Raw genomic sequence first — 11,200 nt, 5'->3', positions numbered from 1 at the left:
CATGAACTGGCTCTTAAAGTTTATGCACTAGTGACACAAGATACTTCTGCTTACATTTTATTAGCCCAACAAATCATATGGCCAGGTTTAAATTCAAAGGGCAGTGTTCAGAAAGCAGAGAGCAGAGAAATATTTAGTGAGCAGAAATAATGACTACTACAGCACCCTCTAAATCATTTGTCACAGGTGAATTCTTCACAGACTAGAACAGCTCAAGAACCGTGTACTTAACTAGACCTAATTAAAATGGGAATTCATAGAAAGAAAATAGGGGAAGAAATTGTATCAAAATATCAGACATGCACCTACCCTTTCTTCTGTTTGAAATCACCTGAAATGACAAATACAGAAAAAAATACTACATGTAGAACAAGGAGAAAGCTTCTCCAGAAAATTCTTAATCTTAAATATCTATATTAGAAACAAAGTTTAAAATTAAATGGATTAAACCTTCAACTAAGAAATGAGAGAGAAAATTATAAAATAAACACAAAGAACCTGGAGGAAAGCAATTAAAATATATTTACAAGAGTAATAATGAAATTGAAAATATTAAATCAGTAAATTTGATCTGTTATAAAAATCCAGTTCTTTCAACATATCAATAAAATAGAAAAGCCCTGGTAAATTTGATCAAGTAAAAAAGATGTGAATATAGAATAAACAGTATTAACTATGAGAATAAGAACAAATGTAAACAAAAATACAGAGAAGAAATTTAAAACTATTAGACAACAATATGTACTACTCTATGCCTTAAAAATGGTAATTACTTAAATTAACTCTTGAAAAGATAGAAAAATTAAAGAGGCAACTATGGAAAAAAATGAAAAGGCAGTCAAAGCCTTCACCTAAAAAAGGCACTAAGTACAAATAATTTTGCGGATGAGTTCTACCAAACATCCATAAAGAGAAAAATATCTATATTCCATGTGCTATTCCAGAGCATAGACAATGACCCAAAGCTTTCTAACTTTTCCCAAGCCAGATAAGGAGAGTACACACCCACAGAGAGAAGAGAAACTCAGAACCGAATCTCACTTACATACAAAAAAAGAAATAATCCAAATTAAAATGTTAGCAAATCAAAGCTAAGATTGTATTAGAAGAGAATTGCATCATAGTCAATCAGGGCTTAAGTATCAATGCAAATATAACTTACAATCAAAAACTAAATTGCTCACAAACAAGTTAAATGGTAAATCTTGATAAGATTCCCCAAATTATAGAGTTAGATGTGTGTAGATTTAAAAAATAACTGAATAAATTAAGAATAGAAAGAGGCTTCCTTAGTGTGATAAAGGATAACTACCGATAAAGATAAGATACATCATAATTAATGATGAAACATTAGAATAATGCTACTAAAATCAGTAAAATGGTTGGGATGCTCACTATTATTGCTATATGACATGCTAGAGATCTTAACCCGGTAATAAGATGAGAAAAAGAAATAAAATAATTTAGGTTGCAAGAAATTATCTATCAACTTGATTAAAAATAACAGTTTTAACAAAGGGAAATGGTAGGAACAGACATTTGACAAGAGAGTTAAACAGAAGGACATAAAAGGACAGGTGCTACACTAGTCAGGATTCTCCAGAGAAACAGAACCAGGGATGTGTATGCGTGTGTATGCAGTGTGTATATGTATAGCTGTCTGTCTGTCTTTCTATAGGAAGATTTATTTTGAGGAATTGATTCACATGATTATGGAAGGTGGCAATTCAAAATCTGCAGGTTAGGCTGGCAGGCCAGAGATCCAGGGAAGAATTGATGTTGCACTTTGAGTCTAAAGGCAGTCTGCTGGCAGAATTTTGTCTTCCTCAGAGAAGATGAGTCTGTCACGATTAAGGCCTTCAACTGATTGGATGAGGCCCACCCACATCATGGAGGGTAATTGAATATTATTGAAATTGTGCATATCTTTTCCTTCTTATGAGAATGACAGAAGTTATAAACTGGAAATTCACTTAAGGAGAAGTAAAAAATACTTAACATCATCTGTAAGCAGAAATATGCCAAGTGAAACAATAAGTTACTTTTTACCCATCGGAATGGTGAAATTTATAATTCTGATAATATTCGATGTTTTTTTAAATTAATTTTTTTTCTTAATCGAGACATAATTGACACAAAATTGTATTAGTTTTTTTAGGTATATAACATAATGATTTGATATATGTATATATTGTCAAATGATTATCACACTAAGTTTAGATAACGTCTATCATTACACAGTTACAGTGTTTTCCTCCTGTGATGAGAACTTTTAAGATCTACTGTCTTAGCAACTTTCAAATACACAATACAGTATTCTTAACTATAGTCACCATGCTGTACATTACATCCCCAGGACCTATTTATCTTATAACTGGAGGTTTGTATCTTTTCACCACTTTCACCCGTTTTGCCCACCTCCCACCCCTCACCTCTGGCAACCAACAATGTGTTCTCCATATCTGTGAGTTAGATTTTTTTTTTTTTTTTTAGATTTCACATATAAGTGAGATCATATGATATTTGTCTTTCTCTGTGTGACTTATTGCACTTAGCATAATGCCCTCAAGGTCTATCCATGTTGTCGCCAAGGGCAAGATTTTCTTCTGTTTTATGGCTGAATAATACCCCATTGTACCTATATACCACATCTTCTTTATCAGTTCATCCATTGATGGGCTCTTAGGTTATTTCCATGTCTTGCCTATTGTAAATAATGCTGAATGAACATGAGAGTACTGATATCTTTTCAAGATAGTGATTTTGTTTCTTTCAGATAAATACCTAGAAGTAGAATTGCTGGATCATATGATAGTTCTACTTTTAATTTTTTGAGGAACCTCTGTGCTGTTTCCCATAGTGGCTGCACCAATTTGCATTTCCACAACAGTGCACTAGTGCACCACATCCTTGGCAACACTTGTATTTCTTTGCTTTTTGATAATACCCATTCTAACAGGCATGAGATGCTATCTTATTTGATTTACATTTCCCTGATGATTAGCGATGCTGAGTATTTTTCATGTACCTGTTGGCCATCTGTATGTCTTCTTTGGAAAAATATCTAGTCAGATCCTCTGCCCATTTTCTAACAGGATTGGTTTTTTTTTCTATTGCAGTGTATGAGTTCTTTATATATTTTAGATATTAATCTCTTATCAGGCATATGATTTGCAAATATTCTCTCCCATTCCATGGGTTGCCATTTCATTTTGTTAATGGTTTTCTTTGCTCTGCAGAAGCTTTTTGAGGTACTCCTACTTGTTGATTTTTGCTTTTGTTGCCTTTGATTTTGGTATCAGATCCAAAAAATCGTTGCCAAGACCAATGTTAAGTAGCTTACCCCCTATGTTTTCTTCTAGGAGTTTAACGGTTTCAGGTCTTACATTCAAATCTTTATTCCAGTTTGAATTAATTTTTGAGTATGGTGTAAGATAGTGGTCCAGTTTCACTATTTTGCATTGGCTGTCTAGTTTTCCCAGCGTCATTTATTGAAGAGACTGTTCTTTCCCCATTGTATGTTCTTGGTTCCTTTCTCATAAATTAATTTACCATATATATATATATGGTCTTATTTCTGGGCTCTCTATTCTGTTCCATTGACATATGTGTCTGTTTTAATGCCAATATTATACTATTTTGATTACTATAGCTTTGTAATATAATTTGAAATTAAGAAGCGTGATGCCCCCAGCTTTGTTCTTTCTCAAGGTTGCTTTGACTATTTGGGGGTCTTCTGTGGTTCCATATGATTTTAGGATTGTTCTACTTCTGTGAAAAATGCCATTGGAATTTTGATAGGGATTGCATTGAATCTGTAGATTGCTCTGGGTAGTATGGACAATATTCAGTGCTAACAATGACGTGAAGTTACTGACACTCTAATTCACTGTTGGTTGGAGTGGAAATAGAGAATACATTTTAGAAGCGAATATTACAGAATCTACCAAAGTATATACCTTCATACTCAGCCATATTAAATTCTAAGGATCTAATCTATATTGCAGAAGAAACTCTTGCCCATTTGCACAAGGACAGTCATTGCTTTATCATTTGTAATAATAAAAAATTGAAAGTGACCTAAATGTCCAACAATAGAAAAATGTACATATGAAAGTATATGAATGAAAATAGTAAATTACAAAACAATAGATACAGTATATGTGTAAAGCAAGAAAATAGATAGATATAGATACAGACATAGATGATTGAGATCAAATTACCCTTGGTAATTAAAACTGCTTATTTCATCTAGAAGGAAAACATTGTGATAGCTACGTGTTTGGTCTTTAACGGCCTCTTTACCTTCCTCTTCTTCAAATTCAATAAGTCAGGCTTTGCATGGAGTTATAATTGCCTCATAACATCCCTCCCTGGGAAATTTTCATTTTAACAGAAAATGTGAGGAAAGGCATAAAAAAGGTATGTGCTCTAAGAATAGAATATCAGAACTTAGCATTCAAATAAAGAGAGGGAATAGGGAAGGGAGAAGTAGGACCTTTCTCGATTACCCTGAAAACACATTTCCAGGCAGCAAACACTCAGGCCCCTGGAAAGTTTAGTCCTGACTGCGGATGATGAGCAAAAGCGAGAACCCACAGGGAGCAAAGAAGTGTTAATAGATGGCCCCACCAGCTAAGCTGAGGAGTGAGGATTTTAACTGTCAGCCATGCACAGGGTAACTGGATGAAAAGTGAGTGAGGTGAGTAGTTGTGGGAAATCATAATTTTTCAGGTCTCCATGACAGCATGAAGATAATAAGGACTTGGATAAAAAGAGCCAACACTGATGTAGCAATGACTGAGCCGGGTTCTAATCTAACCATTTCACTTGTCCTAACTCATTTCATCCTCACAAAACTCCTTTGATGTAAATATTGTTTCTATAAGCCCATGTCATGGATGAAGAAAAGGAAGCAAGGTCACCGAAGTAAGCATGTAACAGAGCAAGGAATTGAGCCCAAGCAGGCTGGCTCCAAAGTGTCTCTCCTAGCCCCTGATGGAAGTGGGAGAGGCAGGAATGCTTAGATGCAAAGTTGATTGAATCTTCCATTTAATATCTTCTTGCACTAAAAGTTATAGACTGGGATGTGTGGAGGTAAAAAAAAATAAAACACCTCTTGAGACAGAGGGTTGTCACCTGTGGTTCCTTAAATGTCATAATTTCATGCTTTGGAGTTTCTGCTAATGCTGGTTCTACCTCCTTGTATATTTCTTTAAAAAAATTCAATTTGCGTATTTTCTCCCTGTAAAGACTTTCCTGACTTTGCCCCTTCCTCTACAGATAATCACCCAGGCCCCATTACACTCCCAGCATACCTCTAGCCTGTAATTGACAAACATTAGCACATTCATTGATTGCCACATCTATCTTACCACTGGACTCTGATATCTGATTTCCTTGAAGGCAGTGGCTGTACCATTTGAGTTAATCAGACTCTTTCCAATGGTGAGAAGCAGAACCATACCCTGGCTGGCTCAATTAATGGATTTCATTATAAAAATACCCACAGAAGAACAGAAAGTGCTCTCAGTGGTCTCCTGAAGTGCTAGATGATTCTTTAGGACATAGCCCATGTGTTGGTCTATTAGCCCATTCGCACTGGGTAAGTGCCTCCTCTCTGATGATAGTGCTCATCATCTGAGGACTCAACTTCTGTCTCTCTTCTACTGAACCTGCTTTTTCCGCTGCTGACTCACATTTTTTTCTATGTATCTCATATGCATATTTCCCAAGAGATTTAAATTAGCCACTCTCCAGAATGGTGAGCCATTGGAGACCAGCATTCATGTAGAAGGACACCTCAGAGATTACTGGCCAGCCTATAGCTAGCCGTATTTGTGCTAGGCACTGACTCCTATATAGTCAATCATGGCCAAAGTAGTAATCTATGGTAGCTAATAACATACCATGCTGACTGATGAGTAATAGGCCACTTTTGATCAGTTCCACCAAAGGAAGATTTAGTCATGGGGCCATTAAGCTCGCCATGTCTTATACAATCATATAGCTATCTATGTGTTCAAAGAATCTAACATACTGCTTTTCATACATCAGACACTTAACTTGTGTTGAGTAAGCATGAATGAAGATGACCTGAAATGACAAAAGATACATCAAAGACAGCAGGAAACCGAGGAGTTTCCTGAGTTCTTCTTTTGTTCAATCATTTAGCAGTCATTAATGAAATGTGTATTAGGTTCAATAGGTATAGTGTGCTGGGTGTGAGGGATGCAAAATTGAATAGGATAAGGTCCCAGACTTTGAGAATTTTGGTCTAATGGAAGACACTGGCAAGTAAGCCAACTATCACAACACAATACACTAAGTGATGCAGAGGAAAGTCAGTGTATCTCCGGCTTGAGAAGATCAGGAATATTTTGGCTCCCAAAATCACAAAAGAGAGGCAATCAGGGTGAAGGAGAGGAAAGTGTAAAGAAGTTGTAAGTCTGCTATAAAAGAGTTTACCACAAAATCATTGAGTCATGCAGCTGAAAGAGATGTTTAAAAAGTCTGCATTAAATTAAATTACTGGTTTCTAATCACTCTCCCTTGAACAATAGCTACACATTAGGAAAACTCTCAAGTAAGCGGAAGGCTACCCAAATACAATTATTGGAAAATGATCAAATGGCAGAATCTGAAGGATTAAGCTGCTTTTCTTCTCCTCCCTTTTTCGTTAGTTAACAGGACTGTGCTCCTGAGTTTCTCCTCTATAGTTAGTGATCTCTATGGATTTCAATGTGTGTACTGTAACGCATTTAACTGAATTATCAAGATGCTCCAGTTTCCGGCTACTTTTAATTCATCAAGACTTAGGAAGGATATAGTATATGTATCAGAGAAACTTTAAATGCTTAGAGCTGTTTTTCAGTCCTCCTAATTGGGCAAATAAGATAACATCATCTTCCTAGCTGAAAAGCATGCTTTGAGTGGCAGTTAGTAAATAGAGCTGATATTCCTATGGCTGGGACAAGATTCTCCCTGTGTAGAAAGTTCCTAAGTGTTAGAAAAAAGGTGGATGTGGAGATACCAAATAGCTGCTAAAGCAGTGGGAAGGATAGTGAGGTATCTGGATACCATTTCACATCATCAGAGAGGGTACTAAGGATGTTTAACCAAGACATAAGTTTATGGGAGAAAGAGAGAGAGGCAATTCTGAAAAGCTAGAGCACGCAGGATGGAGGACATTGGTCCTGAGGTGCTCAAGAAGGCAAAATTAGGAGTAGGGGGCCAACAATTAGATCTATATGATATATGTGATAGTTGAATGGCCTGCTTTTATGATAGTGATCTTCCTATTCCTGGAACCATCAGGAAAATGCCAGAAAATCATCAGAATAAATCAGAAATGCTATAGAAGAGATTCCTGCATTGGTATGTGAAATGGGAGTGAGGGTGAAGTTGGTGAGATGGTCTCTTAGGGCCCCTTCCAAAAACAAGATTCTTTATTTGAGGTACAATGAAAAGTTCTGTCTTCCATAAGTATAACTCTCAGTGACTTGTCAAACTGCTTGACATATCCACATGCATGCATTAATTCATGCAGATCCTGACATTTCAAAAATATTTACAGCAGAAATTTCTACCGTTATTGAGTGGGGCACTGCCATCCCTCCTGGAGGCCTGGTTAAGATGCAAACATGATTATAATAACTCTTTAATGATCTCATTTGACCCCTCACAACAACCTCAGTGAAAGAGGTAGATGAGCTATTACCCTTATTTTATAGGTGAGGAAATTCATTTCAGAGGGACTATGCTACCTGGAGAATGAAAATAGGGCTCATTAAGAGATCACAAGACATTAATGTGGATGGATGAATTTTCTCATCAGGAGAGTTTGTATTGGGAATCCCTATCAAGCTACTGTGACTGGATATAGGAACATTTTTATGGGTAGGACCAGAAGAATCTAGAGTCCCGCTGGGCCAGCGCAAGACCACTATGTATTTACTACTGGTCAAAAACAACCATTACCTTCTTCTCAAATCTGTGTGAGGAGTGTTGAAAGCTTACTCAGTTGGAATTTACTGTGCTAGTAATTTACATGTGTTTTTTAAATTTAACACTTGCAACAACCCTATGAGTATCATTATCTCCAGTTTAAAAAAATCCACTTCATCAAAGAAAACCAGTTAAAAAATACAAAGGAAAGCTATAAATTAGGAGAAGGTTTTTGAAATAAATATCGCTCTCCAGAATATATAATATTACAAATCACCTAGAGAAACAGAACCCGAAAGAAAAGTGGGCATTTTAGATTCCTCCAGGAAAACCTGTTTGTTAAGCAAATCTGAATGTCTCAGACTTAAAGCTGTAGGGGAGAATGTCATCTTTACAAAGTCTTATGGTACTGCAAAAGGAGAAAGTTAGGAAGGGGTATTTGTAGGTCTTTGAAGTCTGGGCTTAATGGTTTAAGCGGGTCTTTCACTGCAAGAAAGTGGTTGGAACAGAGCTAGATTTGATACATAGTAATTTAGAATCGCTAGACAATAGACATCAACGGTCTGAAGACAAGCCCTTTTGAGTAAACTACTGTCCTGATAAGAGAGTTGTTTTTCCAGATGAGCAAACTGTTTGCTCAGATAACTTTGTATGGGAGAAGTTCCTGAAGCTAACAGGGAAATTATGTTGACCTGGGCCGTCTCGTCTTTTAAGTTATTTTATGTTGCGCCATCTAAACAGTTATGTTGGGAGGCCTCAGTTTCAGCTCTCCTTGCCCTACACTGTTAAAGTCATTCTGCGGCCTGAGCTGGAGGATGGATCATTACCCTCTTGGGACATGATCAATCCAGATCCATATCATTGATTGAGGTGTCGTGATCATCTAGCAAGTTTCTGATAGTGGCCATTTCTACTTTTATAAATATTGAATATTTCTGCTCTTTCTATTGGATGGTCATTGTTGGATCACTTGACAGGGTAGGGGCTGAGCATTTGAACAGCAGAGATTTGAGCAAAAAGAAGAAACACTAAGATAGATTTTTGATCCGTTTTCAGTTCACTTCTAAGCCGTTAAGTCAAGGCTACTCAAAGCAAATTCCATCTCCAATGTGAAAATCTGAATCATACATAGGACCAGATATAGGAGCACTAGCCAAATTATATCATTGCTTTCTCTTCCCTGCCTTCTCATTCACTATCTGTTTCAAATATTTTTAATAATATTACACATATCAAGATATAAACACAACGTTCTTCCCCTTAGATGGCATGTATTCTGCCTTGCGAGGCCAAAACTATATCTAGGACTGCTCTGTTTTGAAGCATCATTTGTTCAATCTCATGAACTCTTCAAATGAGGTGTTCTTTGGCCCTAGAAGCATTAGCTAGCTCATTTCTTAATATGTGAACCAAATAAACACAGGATGTTTCACTTTTCAGTACTCCTATAAATCATGAAATGAAGAAACTAAAGGAGAAGAAAGTAGCTCAGAAATCAGTCTCAGTGGTTAAGGTTTTGCATATCAAATTAAGAACCAATTTTTCTCCTTCTTCAATTGTTACCTAGAGAGCTCATTTGCTGGAGAGGGCAAACAATTGAGCCAAAATGGACCACAGATGATATTAGGGGCTAATCTAACGGCAAGCACCAGTTTACCAAGGTAACAGATCCTTGTCCAGGTTGCAGTAATAGCCAATAGGCTGTTTATTTAAGCCACTATGTTTAGAATCCTGTAGCTGGAGGTATTCTTAATTGATACATATTCCTATGATAAGCCAACATCGTGCGTCATACTTGAGAACGAAATATTCAATGCATTCCTATTATATTCTAAGATCATTCAAAGATGGCCAGTGTCTTTCTACTAGTAATATATAATACTTATTGAGTAGCTACTATGTGCCATAAACTGAATTAATCACTTTACATATTTACTCATTTAATCTTCACATCCATCCTTTGAGGAAAAGACTATTAATATCCTCATTTTAAAGACAGAGAAAGTGATTAAGGTAATTTACTCAACCTGGCTCCAGAATTTTTTCCCCCCTCATCCAAGCCTGTTTCTTTGGTTTTCTGCACACTCAGGCCTGCATCTCCAGCCATGACTTTTGGGCCTGCAGAGCCGGTGCCATCCTGCTGCTGCGCTGTGATGCTGCAGTCCGTGAGCTTCTCTCGGATCACAGGTTTACCACGTCATTCTGAATCAGCTTCTCCGTGTGCTCAAGGATGGCCCGGGCCCCGGGCCCATACGGAGTGGAGTTGCTCACGTTGTTGCGGTCATGGTGCATATACAGTGCTCACTGCGCGTGATGAGCCCCACAAGGTCCATGGAGCCGGAGCAGCATGAAGCACAAGGGTGTCAGGTCTGTCATACACATTGGTGTCCCTGATGTGGGTCAGGTCCCCATGCAAAACAGCTTCTCCAGCTTAGTGGCTTTGGCTTCGAGTCACTGACTGGATCTAGAAGCTGGGCAGCAGTTTGTCCGTGTCCTTACTTGAGGGGCCACACTAGGCCCTGGTCAGGCATCATCTGAGCCGCTCCCCTAGGCAGCCCAGGGCGTGACAAGGTTGAGGGGCCAGTCCATGATGGCAGTCTCCTTCTCCAGGAAGCCATGCACCTGGTCAGTCCAGCACAGGGCTGCTGCAGCTCTTTCTGCTCCTCACGCTGGATACCTGCTACTTCTCGCAGGCCATCATCTGCAGGGCGATCTCCTTCTTCTGTTGCAAAATGTACTCTAGCATGGCCTCGTGCTCATACAAGTAGCCATCTGGGGTGATGACAGGGCTGCAGAGAGAGGCAGCAGCAGTCAAAATCCTTGACAGCATCCTGCCTCAGTCGAATGTTCTGGGTCTTGTGGCCCGAGGCTGCTGTGTCCTTCTTCTCATGGTAAGTGTAGACAACCCCTATGGTGCAGTTTTCGCCACGCCCTGCAGCATCATCCTCACAAACCACCCCTCTTTCCTTCATGGCTTTTTCAGCTATGCCCTTCCATCAGAAAGGAACCAGATAATTTTGTCTCATGTTAATTTAGCCAGCTATCTCTTGATTAGTATTTTCATACTATATCTTTTCCTATCCTTTTACTGTTAACCTATCAATTCTTTATATTGAAAGTTGGTAATTTAAAATTCTTGCTTTTCTTCTGTTTGACAATCTCTGTCTTTTACTTGCAGTTTTTAGACAATTTACATTTAATGTTATTATTGACATGGTTGGATTTAAATTTGTCATCTTGCTAGTTGTTTTCT

The 11,200-nt window shown here is 37.8% G+C and overlaps 1 pseudogene; it reads right to left on the bottom strand.

Annotated features, from left to right (window-relative positions):
- Positions 1-10,128: 10,128 nt before the first annotated feature.
- LOC106834501 (nitric oxide synthase-interacting protein pseudogene) lies at positions 10,129-10,919 on the bottom strand (annotated as a pseudogene).
- Positions 10,920-11,200: the final 281 nt, after the last annotated feature.

Source organism: Equus asinus, chromosome 7 (assembly GCF_041296235.1).
Source record: "Equus asinus isolate D_3611 breed Donkey chromosome 7, EquAss-T2T_v2, whole genome shotgun sequence".
In the NCBI taxonomy this organism is placed as follows: Eukaryota; Metazoa; Chordata; class Mammalia; order Perissodactyla; family Equidae; genus Equus; species Equus asinus.
Note: the sequence above shows the minus strand (reverse complement) of the source record. Positions and strands in the feature narration are given on the sequence as shown.